At 44.2% G+C, this 20164-nt stretch overlaps 1 long non-coding RNA gene across 1 annotated transcript in view; it reads left to right on the forward strand.

The window, feature by feature from the left end:
* LOC125942602 (uncharacterized) overlaps window positions 1-20164 on the forward strand; it is a 37350-nt gene that overhangs the window by 13695 nt on the left and 3491 nt on the right. The window contains exon 3 of the long non-coding RNA XR_007465251.1: window positions 2712-2771. This is a non-coding gene — a long non-coding RNA (uncharacterized LOC125942602). The remainder of the gene's footprint in view (window positions 1-2711; window positions 2772-20164) is intronic.

The following is a 20164-nucleotide window of genomic DNA, read 5'->3' on the forward strand; positions in this document are numbered from 1 at the left end:
AATGCTTCTTGGCAACGCATGCCAAAAGGCAGTGCGAACACACTGTTAAAAGCAAACGTACTTGGGTCTAGAAGCTCCCGTCCACTTCGTGGTGGTATTAAATGCTAAGAGTGCTCCCTTGTGTTCCTGTAGCAACAACACGCTTCAGTGTTCAAATGCACTAATAGGAAAGGCCAAAACACTTTTGAGTGTGGGGCGTAGCTCCAGCACAATGCTCATGACTGAAAATCTTTAGGCCAGATATCAGAGCTTGCCTTCCAGTAGTTTTCCATGAGCACACCTGGCACTGTGGAGGAGACAGTAAAAATGGCTCAACCCTTGAGTAGCCTTGCTTGGCAACTTCTCACAGACAAGAACACTGTCAACTAACCGTAGAACACTAGCTACTGTGGACACCACTGCAGTAAAGTTATTCTGCTTCATTGGCAACTTTCTCCTCTATATTAGTTGAAGTTGGGCTACTAAATGGGTAGAGTGATCTTTTTCTGTGGTTCTTTACAGTGCTAGATGAGTTCGTGTGTGGGGAAAAACTACCACTAGACAGTGATCTTCAATTTCGAGACCACAGGGTTTTCTTTGGTGAGTTGTGTGCTGGAGCTATGCCCAATGTTTGGAGGGTGCTTTCTGCGTAAGCACACTCTGTGGCTGTGAAGCTCGGCACAGGAGCACCAAAAACCGTCCTGAACAAGTCGAGGCATCACCATGTGGAGGAGAGCTTCTGAACCCAGATCAAACATTTGCTTGCAGTGGGGTGGCCACTCTTATATCATATTCACAAGGTCAGCCATAGTCTCAAATCGACTGTTGGGAGAGCTGGAACTTTCCTTTTATTTTTCACGTCGAGCAATCGGGGTACATTGTGTGAAGAGGTGAGTCAGACTAAGCTTTGGCACAAATTGTAGCAAGAGGCACAAACAGCAGTTCAACAACTGTGCGGTTGTTTATGACATCCCGCTGTCCCGCAGCTGCAACTACGCAGGACAAACAAGCCTAGTATATATATGTTTGTCTGTAAACAAAATTGTTTCCTGCACTCGTGTTGTGTAGCCTTCTCACATATTTTCGTGCTGCCACCAAGTAATCGCATAGGTACACTCTTGCAGAACTTGCAATTATGAGGTTCATGCTTTGGAATATAATCAAACTGTGCCATATGAATGACATAGTTCATTACACGTGTTGGTGTAAAAAGAAAGTAGCTGTGCAGTCTGGGTAGCGCTTCAAATGTGCTTGTTTATAGCAATTATTACGTTACTTCCGAAGCTTGAGATTCAGTTATTCAAGCTATGTCTGTGAAAACCGTGCATTATGTTACAAGGAAATGTTACAATGCTCATAGGAAATAGCTCGGTATTATGAGAGGTTGTAGAAACTTGCTTTCAACTTGCTTTCTACAAGTTTGTAGAAAGCAAGTCGAACAGTGTAGCAAGTGTACAGCATTTTATAAAGATACTTTTCTAACTCCCGCATCTGTCATGTTCATGTCTCATAACGAAAGTGTAAACAAGTATGAGTAATTATGCCTTTAGTTTCAGTAAAGATTATATGAATATGATTAATCCTTTCACACGCTATGTACACAATTGTGTTCACCAAGATAGTGCATCAGCAGCAATAGCATTGATTAAAGTAGGGATATTTAAAATGTATCCCATACATCTTGAAACGCTTCTGATTGAAATAGTGCTGCAAGTTTGAATTACACAGGCAAATTGTTTTAGTAAAATGAGTATGAAGGTAGATGGTTGGGTACTTTGCTTGGTGGAAGTCATTGTATGTAGCTGGTTCACTTTCATTGTTTTTCGCAGTGTGTTGCACCAGTCATAATTTTTGAGTGGCTGGATAGGTTCTTTTCAAGCCTGGCAGACATGAAATAGTTCATGTTTGCATATCTGATGTACTTGCAGCAAGTTTTCGTATGGAGTCCACATTCTGTAAACTTGACAAAACTCACTAAAGAAATGAAAACTTTTAATCGATTGTGCAGCTGTAAGCATTTTATGATTCTGAAGATGTAAGAAATGCGGTGAAAGTAAGTTTTCAATCAACACAACTAGTTAGCATGTGAAAGGGTTAAGGAGAGAGACTCCTTGAAACAATTTCTTGAAACATTGCAACATACCACCTGAGGGTCTCCTATCTTAACCTCTTACATCTACTGTTTTGCAAATCACAATGGTGACTGATTTCAATATTTTACTGACCAGCCTTTCGTGTAATATCAACAAAATTAACACGCCTAGTCTTTCATGAAGATAAATTTGAAATCATTTATTGCACTTGCTTGGCAGCAGTTCTGAACTGTTCTTTATCAGTATGGTACTTGCAATTCACCATTGTATTGCTGAGTACAGGTAGAGGTATGGTTAGTTATTTACCAGAAAGGGGGATCCTGAATTTTTCACCTTCTGATTGTAGCATAGACAGTCTTTTGTTGCACTTAACAAGGAGTGGGCTGTGGTAGCTAGGAAATATAGTTTTCCTGAGAATTTTCATACATGCAATTTTGATACTGTCTGCTAGCATATTTGTATTACAGCGTGAGTTTCATAGATTAGAGGCTCTATGAAAGTACATTCTGTCATTGAATGTCTATGAGATGGTTAAGCAGGTTGACTGTATCTAGTTACAATTCCCCGTGTTCTGTGGCAGTTACGTTAGTGTGGTTCGGTGCTGTCAGTATAAGCTTAACATTTCTTTGGTTCTCCCAGGATGGACACAAGCATTGCTGAGGAGACATTTGACCTGCCACTATACCAATACTGTATTTGGTAAGTTCTATTACAGGTTTTATTATGTGTAGTAGTACATGCTATAATTGTGTATAATGTGTTCAGACCTTTAGGCAGGGTGTTTGACAACAGGTGTTTACAAACAAATAACTAAAGATTTTCAAGGTCATTAGTTATGCAATTGTTGCACACTTCTGCATTTTGCTGCGAATTAAATGATGAGCCATCCAACAAGTGCTGCTCTCTTGCCTTGCTGTACAAACCTTCAAATACTGTTAATCGGCTATGGTGTTGGGCTGCTGAGCACGAGGTCACGGGATCGAATCCCAGCGACGGTGGCCACATTTCGATGGGGGCGAAATGCGAAAACACCCGTGTACTTAGATTTACGTGCACGTTAAAGAACCCCAGGTGGTCCAAATTTCCGGAGTCCCCCACTACGGCGTGCCTCATAATCAGATCATGGTTTTGGCACGTAAAACCCTATAATTTAAATACTGTTAATCCTGTATCACAAGTGTACAGCAGTCAGGGACAACTGTTCATAGCGAGAAGTTCTTGTTTACTTACATGCAAAAGTGAGGCAAAGGTCAGGTACACTTTTAAAGTTTTCCGAAACAAGTTCATCATCGTAGTGCATAGTTCATTGAAAGGTTTGTTGCAAAACTCTCACTTCTAAGAACACATCAACAAGTGTCGAATGACAGCTGTCTCTAGAGCCAATGTTTGGGCAAGAGGCTAGTCTTCATCAGGCCACTCATGGCAAAATTTGTTACTCATTGTAGGTGTTTAAGAAAACAGGAATGAATAGGCCACAATGCAAGGTCTACAAGAAATATATCAATTTACTCATCTTTACGATGCAGCTTGAGTAGATCAGCATGAAGACATTATGTAGAACAGAAAGCATCAGTGCTCTTTCACGCACATTATGTCCACTGCGGGACGAAGGCCTTTCCCAGCAATCTACGATTATGTCTCGCTTGCGTCATTTGAATCCATCCTATGCCTGCAGATTTCCTAATTTCATCATGGTGCCTAGCTCTTTACCGTCTTTGATTGCAATTTTCTTTAAGGGGGACATGGGTTGTGGAAATTATGTCCTGCATCTTATGACCAATTCTGATGAAAATAGTCAGGCTTGCTTAGTTTCTCGTGCCGATTTCAAATATGTGATAAGTTTTCTTGTAGGTCCATTTGTTCAGGAGATACACAAATCTGCCACTCTATTGTTTCCGGAGACAATGGGAAAAAACTGCTCAGTACAAAGTGAATATTATTTCATAGCTAGGTACTATAATATGCAATAACTGCAACGCTGCAAAAAGTATTCAAATTAAATAACAATTAGCCGTTCTGCTGGTGATCAAATTTCTTTCCTTGTCCTATGGCTACCACTACAAAAGAAAATTAATAAAATGAAAATGTGCAGAAATTTGCAATTCTGCTCTCAGCACTTTGTAATACACAGATTAGGCTTTCTGATAAAGAAATAATTATTGCTGTAGCTGTTCTAGATCATGAGATATCACTCTGACAATCTGGTGAAGTCACCCAAAAACAAGTTTTGAGAAAAGTGAGAAAACATGCAAAACCTTTTTTATTTGCAAACTTACAGCTGGAACAGCTCAGTAGGCACCAGGCATATAGTCCTGCTGACTTCCAGCCCCTGTGTGCCGCTTTTTCAGGGACTGGCGCAAGTTTTCTGTTGCTTTGTGCTTCTTAGCTGATGCTGCCATTCGACGCCTATTTTTCTCAGCTATGCGGCTGCGACTTTCCTGGATCGGATTTAGACAGTTCTTTCATTATGTCCTCTGAGGCCCTTGCATTGCCTGCATTAAACTTTAATACTGCCTCTGCCACAGCAGCTTCGACCGTAAACAAAGAAGTGTGCCGGTCTTTTGGTCCCAGTGTCCAGATCATTGAATGCATGCTTTCATTGTTATTTTGCGTTTTTCCACGCTGACAGCGTTGAAGCAGCTTATCTGAGAGGCGTTCATATATGGGAAGTAAAGCCTGACACACATGAGGAGGAAGGTTTCGAGGATGTTTTGGAACCGGCTCACCCTTGGCCACTGAAGCATTTTGCTTGCACCAGGAGTTTGGCCCTGGTGGACAAAGAGTGTGATTAGCCGCATCATCGTTTGATGTAATATGATATGTGGCCATCACTGCTCTTTGAGTGGCATCTACATCTCCTTTGTGGGTCTTAAAAGCCCATCTATAGTAAGAGGTTAGCTTTGAGATCAGGTCTGCTGTCAAACGGCCCTTTCCACCAAGACTCTCATGTCCAGGGCCTTTGTGTTTTGCTACCAAGTTGCGCAAAGCCGTCCCCATGTGCTTTTGCATGTGATTCACACAGTCCTCTTTTTCAATTGGGATATATCCACACACTTCATCACCTTGTAAAGCAAGATAACTGCGGCTGTCCCCATCACAAAGTATCATTGTATACCACAAATTGCGCCGCTCCAGTGATCGCCTGAAAAGGATGAGGGCAGCTTCCACCTCCATCCTCCCCAGCTTTCTTATTACTGTTCTGACACTTGTGGCCATCCTTCCATGCTCCATAAGAAGGATCACTCTCCTTAGGCCCTGACTCGCACCCAACACAGAAATTGCTCAGCACAACAAAGTCGAGCACAAGTCCGCTGAACAACTCGATCACAGTGCCGACGCCAATGTGGGATGTATGACCGTGAATCATCCATGACCCATCATACTAAACCGCGGTGTTCCCATTGTGACCGCTGTTCAGTTCGGCGTAAAGTTCGTGAACCGACCGCACGCAGTCGCTCGTCAAATTACGCGCCGCGCGAGTGGTTGCGGGCGTCAGCTTCGTCTTCACGTAGCTCTGCCACATTTTGTGTGAAGAGCCCCACGGCTGATGCCCATCAACGAGAAAATATAATTTAACGCAGTCTGTTGGTTCCCCATTGCCTGCATGGCACGTGTAGCCAAAATGTTCACAGCGAAGGGGTTCATTCATTCAGCACTATTAACGCGCAGCAAGCTCCACACCGACGCAGTCTCCACAGTTTGCGCACATAAAACGCAGCTTCACAGCGAGTCTGTATTCCCGCTCGTCTCAGACGATTTCTAAAGCACCACTGCAGATTTTGTATGTCGCAAATATTAATAAAGTGTTCACTGCACGCAAATCCACAATCGTAAACGTAGTGTCATCAGCCGGGTGAAGTGCATCGTCGGTACTGTCGCCCACGAACTCGCGTTTCCTCTCCGTCGCTGGAGCAGAAGATAACACCGATAGCTTCGCTTTGGCTTTCGCCGCTTCCTCCTCCAGCTGGGAGGGTTGCCGGTAGACCGTATCTTGCCGTACGTGAGCCAAGGATGAAGGCTTGGCGGCAGACAGACTTTGAATTACAGTATCCGCAGCAGCCGATGCGGTTGTTAGGCTTACCGTTGCTGCATCGACGATTTGGGCATTGGACGCTGAGGTTGTGGCGTTTTGCGGCGCCGAGCAGCGTTCTTTGAAGTTTTTGATGAGCGTCCGTCGCACTTTTTTCGCACGAAACTTGTGCCGTGTCCGAAATTGTGCTCCATTTTTGACATCGTGGCTTGCTTCCTCGCTGACACTGGGACAAGATGGTGACCTCAATGCGCGTCTCCAAGTGCAGAGCACAGGATGGCCAATCGGGAGGCAAGCTCAAGTCACGTGCACCAAGTGACGAATAGGAGGGCGTGTTCGTACCTTTTTTTTGCTGCGCATTTTTAAAGTGGCCAATGGTTGAATGGGGCCCGTTCTGGCGGGAATTTGAAGGGAAGAAGCGGCTCTTTCAAATGAGACCAAGATGTCCGCGCTAGCACACGTGGAAGAGCAGGCGCGTGTTCCGGAAAATGTGCCGTTTCAGCATCAGTTTCACCTGAAATTCAGCTAGTACATGTCGTATAAGGCGTCATTGCGGCTAAAATATTGACATGATCGGTATGAAAATAACAATATAGGTCAATAATAGCTATACATTCCAACAATCCAATTAAGAAAGTTTTTCCACGATTTTTGGTCGCCACAACCCGTGTCCTCCCTTAAGTATCATGGCTGTCAATTTTTGTTATTCTCAAGGTTCATTTTTATCATGCCAGGTGTAACATCTTGGGTTTGTGTAAGCACAATGCAATGATAATACTTTTCGAGATAATGATAAGCTTTTCTTCGTGACAGTAGTGCATGACATAAGTGTTCCGACCAATTTTTATTTTCTAAATTTTATGCTACTGATCCAGGAATCCTGTGACTACTTGTCTTAGGTAAGATACTCTGTTGCCTTCTTGCCCTAGAAAACATAACTAGTGCCTTCTTGCAGGCCTTTAAACTGGTAACATCACCACCGACACTAGGGCATGTTCAGATAAATTCAACTAGGCATACCTGGTGACCGCTTTTCATTTTGCTGCCTGAGCCTGACAAGAATGTAATCAATGTTATCTTTTATTTTGTTGTAGCGCAAGCTGAATGACAGGGACAACAGAAAGCCACATTTGACGCACACACAGCACTCACTTTCAACAACAGATTTCTTTTGAGTTCTCATCACTATATGTACCCTCAAAAAGTCATACATGTGTAAAAGTTCGGTAAACATGAACTAAACAAAAAACCAGGAACCCCACACAGATGCAGTTTTTTGGCCACACAGACTTACAGACATGTACACGTTTAATGCGAACAAAGATAATCGAGCTTATTTGGGGATAATGAAATTGAAAGCTCACTGATGCATGCATCACCAAATGTTGGTATGTTTCTAGCTTCTATTTGAATCTTGGTTTGCACTTGCATCTTTGGCAATGGAGGTCAAGAAAACCATCAGCAGCCACATTAGTTACTTTGTTGTTATGTTCTCGTAGCCTATCATTTATACATCTACCAGTTTGACAAATGTAGGACCATCCTGAGAGTGGCTTGTTGGGCTAGTTGGTACATGGTTATACTTGGAATGCCAGCACTGTGCACAAGCGTTTGAAAATGAAAAACAGAGGGGATCGCGAAGTACGAGACAAAATAAAAAAGAACTTGGAGGTTATGCCGTATATACATGGCATTTCACACAGATTGAAAAAGGTTGCGGCAAGAAACGACGTCAGATTGGTTTGGTCCACGCCTTGTAAGCTTTCAAAACTGTGCATGAAGGACTCGCAGCACAGTTCGCGAAAGAGTACGTGCAATACCAAGCATGTCGCGAAGCACCGCACATGCGACACATGTGTAGTGTACAGTATTCCCTTGAAATGTGGTAGAGATTACATAGGACAAACCGGTCGCTGTGTGAATGATCGGACGCGTGAGCATGCGAATCTGATACATACAGGCACAGGAGGTAATCTTCCGCTACATTGTAAGGAGTGCGGTTGTAATCCCACCTTCAGTGAAGTTTCAATCTTGGGGAAGGCTAAGACTCAGCAGGAAAGAGAGCTGATTGAAGCCTATCAAATCTATAAACTAGGGCCCGAGAAGTGTGTAAGCGCGCCATCGGTGTTCCTTACCAAGAAAGAGTTTTTATTTCTTGATCAGTGTAGACATGTATAGATTAGATGATGACCGTATTTATGTAATATTGTGCCTTGCGCATGTTCAGTGCAGACTTGGGGGACGTCGTTTTCATGTATGAAGTTCAGTTGTTAGTCCAGCCACCTTCCTGTCACTTTGTCTATGTCGTCTTCTCGATTTTTTCTACTTCCAAGTTTGTTGGCATTCCAAGTATAACCATGTCTTCTCGATTTTTTTCTATTTCCAAGTTTGCTGGCATTCCAAGTAGGACCATCCAATTCGAGAGGAATGCGGTATACAACACACGCGATACAATCAATGAATTTGTTTTTATGTTCCTTTTTACATGCGGTATCTGCGATTATTTGTCGCCTTGTCTTCCTATACAGGCTCACCAATTTATCAGGTGCCGAAAAAACAATGTTGATGTCACTTTCCAGCAATCTTCTTTCATCTGGAGGAACTATGTATGTAGGGGACGACAGCAACCTTTCTTTTTTTATGTCGGTGCTTGTACCATCCACTTGCTCAGAACCTTTTTCCACGTGGATCAGGTCACCAGCGCCACCTAAATGTGAGACTTGCGGTCCGAAGCTATCGTGCATTCGTTGCTCGCATGACTTACCCAGTGCTTCACTGAAACACATCTTCGCAAGTCCCCTCTTCACAAGTTTTGTATGCGCAGAATGAAATGGTAAATGTGGCTTCCTTGCCCTTGGTTCGTAACACCAGCAAGTTTTGTTATCGGTGAGCACAAAATTAATGTTAAAGTATCTAATGTTCCCGTCATATGGCTGTCTTGCACCTAATGCACGATAGCTTTGGATGGCAAGTCTCATGTTTAAGCGGCGCTGGTTACCCGAGCCATGTGCTCGTGTCAGTCGCAGAAAGACTGCTTAAAGGGACCCTAAAACGATTTTGTATAAACGTACTGAGTTGTTAGAGTAGGTCTTTCTGATCATTAATTGACGCATCTAAGCGTTCCACGTAAAGTGTGTAATTTATTATAAGGTTTTAAAAAGGTACACCCCCCGCAGGGGCGTCTGCATCAGCAGGCGTTTGGTGTGTTGCGACACCACGGACCCGAGCACACGAGGGTTGGCCCCTCCCGCGTCTAACCGTGCGCGGCTTAGCCGTGTCCGGGGAAAAGGGGATCCTGGGGGTTGAGCCAATTTTGGGTGTTTGGACTTTACGGCCCCTCGGCGGAGGCAACACACCCCTTTGGCCTCGGCTTCACGTAGACGGCACCCCGGGACTGACCCACCCGGGGGAAATCGGTAGTTGCCTTTTCCTGTCCTCCTCTTCAATCTTCGTCTTTTTTCTCACTTTCAATCTTTCCTGTCTCCTTCTCACTTCTTATATTCTGATTTTCCAGGCAGCTAGGGTTAACCTTGTGTGAGATAGCCAGCCTTGGTTATATCATATTTGGTTATAGTGGTTGCGTACAGCTGGCGTTGGCAGGTCTTGTTCATAACAACCCTGTCGCGTCCCCTTGTTGGGCTCCGCGGTCGGCGGCTGGCACTGCTGCCGAAATCAATCTAAATTGTATGGCATCCTCATACCCCAAACTGCCTGATCGCCCTCTCATAAAAAGAGGGCGCACCGATGAATCCTTGAACTTCTTCGCAAATACCACCGAAATTTTCCCACGTTTCCACGTGATTCACTGTGAAAACACTGACAAGAAAGCGACAAACATTTCACCCTGCTTGGTTTCAAAATGTCTCACGGAGGTCATTGGAATTGGCTACAAAGCCACCAAGATGGCAAGTGGTGACCTTCTGATCGAAGTAAAAGACAAAATGCAGTATGAGAAACTTACAAACCTGGTGGCTTTTGGCGATAAAACCATATCTGTGACTGCACACCGAACAATGAACACCGTCAAGGGTGTGGTTTCAGACGGCGACCTCATGGATTTGACTGATGAAGAACTCCTGAATGGATGGAAAGAAGAAAACGTTATAAATGTACAACGCATAAAAATCAGGCGTGACAACAAAGAACTACCAACCAAACACATAGTACTTACTTTTGGCTCTAGCACACTCCCGGATGCAATAGAAACAGGCTACCTTAAACTGCATGAAGACCTTACATTCCAAATCCACGACGCTGCTACAAATGTCAGAGGTTTGGCCATGCCTCTCAAAGCTGCCGAGGACGACAAACTTGTGCGAAATGCGCTACAAAAGATCACTCTGCTGAAGAATGTATTGCTGAGGCCCATTGCGCGAACTGCGATGGCGACCACCCTGCATATTCCAGATCTTGCGCAGCGTGGAAGAAAGAAAAAGAGATAATTACAATCAAAGTCAAAGAGAATATCAGTTTCCAGGAAGCGCGGCAGCGTTTGTCACCTTCATTTTCAATGAAAACTTTTTTTGCCGAAGTGGTGCAACAGGGGGCAGCATCACGACAGACCCCGGCGGTCGCCCAAAGCACGCGCAGCGTACTGAGGCGGCTGCCACCTGCCCCCATGGTGGGAGCAGCTAAGGCTGCCCTGCCCTTCCCGAAATCGGCCACACCAGAGCCTTCCACTAGTGCTGGCAGCAGCCATCGCAGCTCAGAGGCTAAGGAGGACCCATCGGCTTCCGGGCTGGTGAGGCCACAGCCTTCGTCCCTCGAGGCGAAGGCTAGACGACGTACACATCGCTCGTTAGAGCGAGTGTCCAGCGCTTCGCAAGAGGCTATGGACACTACTCCAAGCAAGGTGGTGCAGCCAGCACCTAAAGAGCGGCCAAATTCCTTGGACCACTCTAGAAAAGACAAAACCAAAATTACAGGGCCGCAAACGGCTCTGTAATCTAAGGCAACACTTCCTTTTTGTACACACAGCACCAATTTACTTTTATTATGGATACACAAGTCATACAATGGAACGTCAGAGGCCTTATCAGGAACCTCGACGATATCCAAGAACTTCTTAACCAACACAATCCAAAAGTGCTGTGTGTACAGGAAACGCACTTAAAATCAAAACATACAAACTTTCTCCGACAGTATGTTACGTTTCGTAAAGATCGCGATGATGCTCTCGCATCATCAGGCGGTGTTGCCATTGTAATTCACAAAAGCATAGCATGTCAACGTTTGCAGCTACAAACGCCCCTTGAAGCAGTGGCAGTTCGACTTGTCCTTCTGAACAAACTCATCACCATTTGCTCGCTTTACATACCCCCTCATTACCACTTACACAAACATGAATTGCAGTCCTTTATAGACGAATTGCCAGAATCTTATCTTGTTCTTGGCGATTTCAATGCACACAGCAGTCTGTGGGGCGACTCGTATCAATGCGCGAGGTCGTCTTGTTGAACAATTTCTTTTTTCCTCTGGTGCGTGTCTCCTGAATAAGAAGGAACCTACATTGTACTGTATCGCAAATAGAACCTTTTCTTCTATTGATCTTAGCATAGCTTCCCCGTCTCTATATTCAGAACTTGAATGGGAAGTTATAAAAAACCCTTACGGGGAGCGACCATTTCCCAGTACTGCTGAGAGCAACAAGACAATACGAGTCTCCACCACATGCCCGCCGGTGGAAGGTCGATGCAGCGGTCTGGGATAAATTCCAAACACTTACCAGTAAGCTCTCGTGGGCTGACATTTCATCGCTCGGAATGGACGGTGCGGTCGAGTATTTTAGTAAATTCATAATTGATGCAGCCTCTAAGTGTATTCCCCAAACAAGTGGACTTTCTAGCAAACCCCGTGTTCCGTGGTGGAATGAACAATGCCAGAATGCATGTAGGCAGCAGAACAAAGCATGGAGGCAGCTTCGCGATTATCCTACTGCTGAAAACCTTGTAAACTAAAAAAAAAATCAAGTCCCAAGGTAGGAGAACACGCAGACAAGCCAGGAGAGAGAGCTGGCAAACATTTTTATCAAGTATCAACTCGTACACGGATGAGGCCAAGGTTTGGAGCAGGGTCAATAGAGTAAGAGGACGACAAACGCATCCACCTCCCCTGGTACACACGCAGGGAGACAGCCTGGAGGACCAAGCGAACCATCTGGGTGCACATTTTGAACATGTGTCCAGTTCATCACACTATTCACCAGCATTTATAAGATATAAATCAGCAATAGAAAAACAAAAAATAGACCGAAAGAGCACTGGGAATGAGCCATATAACCTACCTTTCTCCCTAGCAGAGCTGCATGCATCACTCACCTGTTGCAAGCAATCTGCCCCGGGCCCTGACCGTATACTATATGACATGTTGAAAAACCTACCCTCTGAAACGAAGAAAACCCTTTGTCTCTATAACTCTATATGGACCTCCGGCGAGATCCCCTCTGCCTGAAAAGAGGCCATAGTGATCCCTATCCTGAAGCAGGGCAAGGATCCATCATCCGTATCAAGTTACCGGCCCATAGCTCTAACAAGCTGCCTCTGCAAAGTCTTCCAGAAGATGATAAACCGCCGTCTGATACATTTCCTAGAATCAAACAAGCTGCTTGACCCATACCAGTGCGGTTTTCGCGAGGGTCGATCCACCACTGACCATTTGATACGTATTGAGGCACAGATACGTGAAGCTTTTGTTCACAAACAATTCTTTTTATCTGTGTTCCTAGACATGGAAAAGGCCTACGACACCACATGGCGGTTTGGTATATTGAGAGACCTTTCCCACTTTGGTATACGTGGTAATATGTTAAATGTCATTGAAAGTTACCTGCTGAATCGCACATTCCATGTTCGGGTTGGCAGTGTTTTATCACGACCTTTTGTGCAGGAAACTGGAGTGCCACAGGGTGGGGTGCTCAGTTGCACTCTCTTCATTATAAAAATGAATTCCTTGCGTCTATACATCCCACGCAACATGTTTTATTCAACGTATGTCGATGATGACTTTCTGCCGTCCTCGACTGCGCTTCCCTTCTCTTGGTATCCATTCTGTAACCCTAATGGTCCACCGGTTATCCATCCTACGCATTACATGGCCTGCCCAGCTCCATTTCTTCCGCTTAATGTCAACTAGAATATCGTCTACCCCCGTTTGTTCTCTGATCCACACCGCTCTCTTCCTGTCTCTTAACGTTACTCCTAAGATTTTTCGTTCCATTGCTCTTTGTGCGGTCCTTAACTTGTTCTCGAGCTTCTTTGTTAACCTCCAAGTTTCTGCCCCGTATGTTAGCACCGGTAGAATGCAATGATTGTACACTTTTCTTTTCAACGACAGTGGTAAGCTCCCAGTCAGGATTTGGCAATGCCTGCCGTATGCACTCCAACCTAATTTTATTCTTCTGTAAATTTCTTTCTCATGATCAGGGTCCCCTGTGAGTAATTGACCTAGATAAACATATTCCTTTACAGATTCTAGAGGCTGACTGGCGATCCTGAATTCTTGTTCCCTTGCCAGGCTATTGAACATTATTTTTGTCTTCTGCATATTCATCTTCAACCCAATTCTTGCACTTTCTCGATGAAGGTCCTCAATCATTTGTTGTAATTCCTCTCCATTGTTGCTCAATAGGACAATGTCATCTGCAAACCGAAGATTGCTGAGATATTCGCCATCGATCCTCACTCCTAATCCTTCCCAGTCTAAGAGCTTGAATACTTCTAAGCATGCAGTGAATAGCATTGGAGAAATTGTGTCTCCTTGCCTGACCCCTTTCTTGATAGGTATCTTTCTGCTTTTCTTGTGGAGAACCAAGGTAGCTGTGGAATCATTGTAGATATTTGCCAAGATATTCACGTATGCCTCCTCCACTCCTTGATTACGCAATGCCTCTATGACTGCTGATATCTCTACTGAATCGAATGCCTTTTCATAATCTATGAAAGCCATATAGAGAGGTTGATTGTACTCCGCAGATTTCTCGATTACCTGATTGATGCCATGGATATGGTCCATCGTAGAATATCCCTTCCTGAAGCCAGCCTGTTCCCTTGGTTGACTGAAGTCAAGTGTTGTCCTGATTCTATTGGAAATTATCTTGGTGAATATTTTATATAATACTGAAAGCAAGCTAATGGGTCTGTAATTCTTCAGTTCTTTAACGTCTCCCTTCTTATGGATAAGTATAATGTTGGCGTTCTTCCAGCTCTCTGGTACACTTGAAGTTGTGAGGCATTGCGTATAAAGGGCCGCAAGCTTTTCAAGCATGATATCTCCTCCATCTTTGATTAAATCTACTGTTATTCCATCTTCTCCAGGCGCTTTTCCCCTGGTCATGTCTTTCAAGGCCCTTCTAACTTTATCGCTAGTTATAGAAGGAGCTTCTGTATCCGGTTCATCACTATTTCGAATGGAAGAAGCTTGGCTGTTTTGGCTACTGTACAGGTCAGTATAGAATTCTTCTGCTGCTTTTACTATGTCATCGAAATTGCTGATGATATTACCATGCTTATCTTTCAGTGCATACATCTTGCCTTGTCCTATGCCTAGTTTTCTTCTTACTGATTTCATGCTGCGTCCATATTTTACGGCTTCCTCAATTTTTCCCACGTTATAATTTCGAATATCCCTTACTTTCTTCTTGTTGATCAGTTTTGACAGTTCAGCGAATTCTATCTGATCTCTTGAGTTGGACACTTTCATGTTTTGTCGTTTCTTTATTAGGTCCTTTGTTTCTTGGGAGAGCTTCCCTACAGGTTGCTTTGGTGCCTTACCTCCCACTTCAATTGCTGCTTCTGAGATCAGCCTAGTTACGGTTTCATTCATTAGCTCTATGTTATCTTCATCTTCCTGTTCTAAAGCTGCATATTTGTTTGCGAGCACCAGCCTGAATTGGTCTGCTTTTACCCTTACTGCCTCTAGGTTGGCCTGTTTCCTCTTCACTAATTTCACTCTCTCTCTCTTCAAATTGAGAGAAATCCTAGACCTCACTAACCTATGGTCACTGCACTTCACCTTACCTAACACTTCTACATCCTGCACTATGCTTGGATCGGCAGAGAGTATGAAATCTATTTCATTCCTTGTTTCTCCATTAGGGCTTTTCCAGGTCCACTTCCTGTTGCTGCGCTTCCTGAAGAAGGTATTCATTATTCGGAGCCTATTCCTTTCCGCGAATTCTACTAACATCTCTCCTCTTGCATTCCTAGAATCGATGCCGTAGTTGCCAATGGCTTGCTCACCAACCTGCTTTTTCCCCACTTTTGCATTGAAGTCGCCCATGACTAAAGTATACCGAGTTTGCACCTTTCTCATTGCTAGTTCAACATCTTCATAAAACTGTTCTATTTCTTCATCATCGTGACTAGAGGTTGGGGCATAGGCTTGTACTACCATCATTTTGTACCTCCTGTTCAGCTTTATTACGACGACTGCTACCCTTTCATTAATGCTGTAGAATTCATCAATGTTGCCCGCTACGTTGTTATGCACTAGAAATCCTACCCCGGATTCTTTCTTATCTGGAAGACCTCTGTAGCAGAGGACGTGGCCGTTAGTCAGTACTGTGTAAGCCTCACCAGTTCTTCTAACCTCACTAAGGCCAATAATATCCCAGGAAATGCCTGATAAGTCTTCAAATAGTCCTGCTAAGCTAAGGACGGCAGAAAGTCAGGTGGGATGATGAGGTTAGAAAATTCGCAGGCGCAAGTTGGAATACGCTAGCGCAAGACAGGGGTAATTGGAGATCGCAGGGAGAGGCCTTCGTCCTGCAGTGGACATAAATATAGGCTGATGATGATGATGATGATGATGTCGATGATGTACAGATTGGATTTAAATCGTGCAACCTTGCAATCAGTGAGCGGCAGGTTCAGCTTGGTGTGAACAGGGTGGCTAAATGGGCAGACGAGAATGGGTTCTGCCTAAATTCACCAAAAAGCACCTGCGTCCTTTTTTCTCGAAAGAGAGGTCTGTACCCTGACCCCGACATTGACCTGCAAGGACAGAGTCTACCTGTAAAAACGGAACACAAATTCTTAAGCATAATTCCTGACACAAAGCTAACATTCATACCACACCTAAAACATCTAAAAAACAAATGCATGAAAACAATGAATATTTTAAAGGTGTTGTCACGCACTACATGGGGTAGTGACAAAAAGTGTCTGTTAAACTTGTATAAAAGCCTCATTCGAACACGCCTAGACTACGGGGCAATAATTTATCAGTCATCCACCCCAACCGCGTTGAAGATGCTGGACCCCGTCCACCATCTAGGTATTCGCTTGTCTACAGGTGCGTTTAGGACAAGCCCTGTAGAAAGCCTTTACGTGGAATCCAATGAGTGGTCACTCCACTTGCAGTGGACCTACACAGCTTTTATGTATTTCCTTGGAGTGAATGCAAACAGTGAACATCCCTGATATTCCACCGTAAATGATTTGTCCAGCTCCCACCTCTTTCATAACCGACCTGCAGTAAGAGAGCCCTTCTCGTTGCGTGTGAGAAGTCTGGCTGAGGAAATGAATGTCCCACTCTTTGAACATCGTCTAATGACACCCACTATGGAGGTCTCGCCGTGGCAGTGGCAGATTGTAGACTGTGATTTGTCATTTTTACATGTTACGAAGCACGCCCCGGTTACACACATTCGAATGCACTTCCTTGAACTGCAGCAGAAATACTCCTGTCCTGGAATTCTACACAGATGCATCAAAGTCTCATGGTGGCGTCTCTTATGCAGCGGTTGGTCCATCATTTTCAGATGCCGACGCCCTGCACCCCCTAACGAGCATTTTCAGAGCAGAGGCCTATGCAATACTGTCGACTCTTAAATACATCAAAGAATCAAAAATACCAAAAGCAATCATCTACACAGACTCGCTGAGCGTAGTAAAAGCCTTAAAATCTCTTAAGAGGCACAAAAAGCCTGTAATAGTATCGCTTTATTCATTCATATGTAGTATTTATGCATCTGGGCAGCATGTTGTGGTGTGCTGGGTGCCAGGAGACCGAGACATCGAGGGAAATGCACTGGCAGACCAGCTTGCCACATCCATCAAGGCAAAAGCTGGCAACACATCTATGCTCGTCCCTGTTCTCGATATGAAGCCATTCCTACGCAAGAGACTTAGAGTCCACTGGCAATGTTTGTGGGACGGCCAGATTGATTCATAACAAGCTTCATTTAATTAAGCCCCGTTTAGGGAACTGGCCATCGACCACGAAATCTAGAAGAAATGATGTCCTATTCTGTAGGCTCAGAATAGGACACACTTATGGCACACATAATTACCTGTTGTCTGGAGGCGAACCCCCGACCTGTACTAGATGTGGGGAAGCACTTACTGTACTTCACATCCTAGTACAGTGTCCAATAATAGAACCTGAAAGAAAAAAGCACTTTGTTCAAGCCTATAAAGAGAATATACCCCTTCATCCAGCAATGTTTTTACTAAAGACCCGATATTTCAGAACGATTCAGTTTTAGCCTTTTTAAACGACATCGACATTTAGCAAGTTCTCCTCCAGGCCCTTGCTTCTAAGGAACTCTGTGAGGCAGTAGTGCCTTGTATCGCTTACAACTTTTTGTACTATATTCATTGTGCCCCTATCACGTCATTGTCATGATTTTATTAATTTTGTCTCTTTTACGCACCTTTAGTGCGCAAGATTTTAGGTCCCTTTGCAGCCACCCTACACCTGCCCACTGTCATTGATCATACCATTGCTCACTCAGTACAATACGTATTGGCGCTCTTTGGTCATAGCTGGCCCTTGCGCCAGAAAACAACATATATCATCATCATCATCATTAAAAAGGTACATCGCTACCGATCGCTGCACGCCAATCGGCTGAGTTTACTGACCAAGTGATCCGATTTGACCATATCATGTCACTGGGCCAGCTATCCGATTGGCTGCCCAGGGCGTGCCATCGATGATTTTTCCAACATTATGGTGAACAAATGTTGTTCGTAGTAGTTTAAATGTTAGGTAATTTGTTTCTATAAAAGGAAAGTACCATAAAGAGAATGCACAAGGACATGTATCACTACACTAAAAGCACTTCCGGCCCACAGCTAGTGTCATCTGCTTGTGTTCAGACGTGCTCCGTGTTGACGAAAGCTGCGCAGTCAGTGTTGGTCTTGTTCTTTCTTTCTGTGAGCACCATGGTTAGCCTTTGTTGCGTTGTGGGCTGCAAATGTAGGGATCGGCGACATGTCAAGCTGTGACATCATGCCCCGCTGCAAGGCATCAGACTGTCGGTATCCAAACGGCGCCAGCATCTATGCATTTGCGGCCGTCACTTCACGTCGAAGGATTGCACAGTAGAGTTTAGCATGTTCAGTATTCAGGTAAATGCAAGCGCAAGTGTACTGGCCGTTTTACCACGTTTTACGTGATGAACGGAGGCACAAACGTGAACTGCTTGCACGGTGCAGCCACCTGGCAGCACAAAGCTCAACCAAACACATAGCTAATGCAGCAGTAACCAAGTTTTTTCTACTTTGCTGCTGGCTCAAATTTTTGGAAGGAGCGTAATCTTGAACACATTATCTTTTTGTATGTTTAAAATGTTTTACACTTTGTTACAGGGATATTAGCTCTCTATTTGGCTGGTTAAGCTCTGCGCCACCAGATGGCTGGACCGTGCATGCCTGATCAGGCTGCTCACGTACGTCTACGAAGCTCCTTCATCACAGCGGTATGGTGGGGCTTTAGTTTACGCCTCTGCCTATCTGTCAGAACACCCAGCTCACCTGTGGTTACCGTAATATTGGACACGCTCGGCGCTGCGACAGAACGCTCGCAATGCACGCTGCTTCATCACTCTCGCTGGGGATCGACGGCCGGGCGGCTAGTGGAGAGATTGGAGAGCCTTCGCGCGCTGGCTCCAAGACAACCGGAAATAGACGCCACACGTCACAACATGATGTGGAGCCAGCGAAAGCAGAGCTTAGCCCCGATCACTCGGTGAACGAGTGATCGGGGCTAAAGAGGAAATGCATGGCTAGGGAGGAGGGTAACTTGTAATCATCCGTAGCTCTCTTAATATGAGACGCTTCACTTAAATTGTGACGTGAATGTTTTACTCTAGCTGTACCCTGCGCGTCTACAAAATTTGTCCGAACCGTTTCAGGGACCTTTTAAGGCACAGAAAAAAGGTTCTAAGCAGGTGGATGGTACAAGCACCAACATAAAGAAAAGAATGGTTGCTGTCATCCCCTACATACATAGTTTCTCCCACAGAGTAAATATTGCTGGACATCAGTGTTGTTTTTTCGATGCCTAATAAATTGGTGTACCTGTGTAGGCATGCGAGAAGGAACATAAAAACAAATTCATTGATTGTATCGTGTTGTATACCACATTCCTCTCAGGTGTAGACGGTCCTACATTGGTCAAATTAGTAGATGTATAAAAGATAGGCTGCGAGAAGACAATAACAAAGTAAATAACGTGACTGCTGATGGTTTTCTTGCCCTCTATTGCCAAAGATGCAAATGCAAACTCAGATTAAAAAAACATTATCGTGAGTAGAAACAGGTGCCAGATGACGCGCTTAAAAATAGAAGCTAGAAACATACCAACATCATGTGAAGCATGCATCAGTGAGCCTTCAATTTCATTATCCTCACAAGAGCTTGATTATCTTTGTTCGCATTAAACGTTTACATGGCTATCAATCTGTGTGGCTAAAAAACTGCATGCGTGTGGTTCTGGGTTTTCTTTAGTTCATGTTTACCGAGCTTTTACACATGTTGTATGACGTTTTGAGGGTCGATATAGGGACGAGAACTGAAAATAAATCTGTTGTTGAAAATTAGTGCTGTGTGTGTATCAAATGTCTTTCTGTTGTCCCTGTTCAGCTTGCACGACAAAAAAATAGAAGATGCCATACCAACAAGTTCCTGTAGCTACCCTCATTGAAATCTGTTGGTTTCGCAAGAAAAAGAATTGTCTTTGCAAAATAAAATACAGAAGCATCTGTTCAATTGGAAGCATTTTTCTTGAATTTTGCCAAATCCACAATTTAGTTAGATCCCAAAGAAAAAGTGTTGTG

This window comes from Dermacentor silvarum, chromosome 1 (assembly GCF_013339745.2).
Source record: "Dermacentor silvarum isolate Dsil-2018 chromosome 1, BIME_Dsil_1.4, whole genome shotgun sequence".
In the NCBI taxonomy this organism is placed as follows: domain Eukaryota; kingdom Metazoa; phylum Arthropoda; class Arachnida; order Ixodida; family Ixodidae; genus Dermacentor; species Dermacentor silvarum.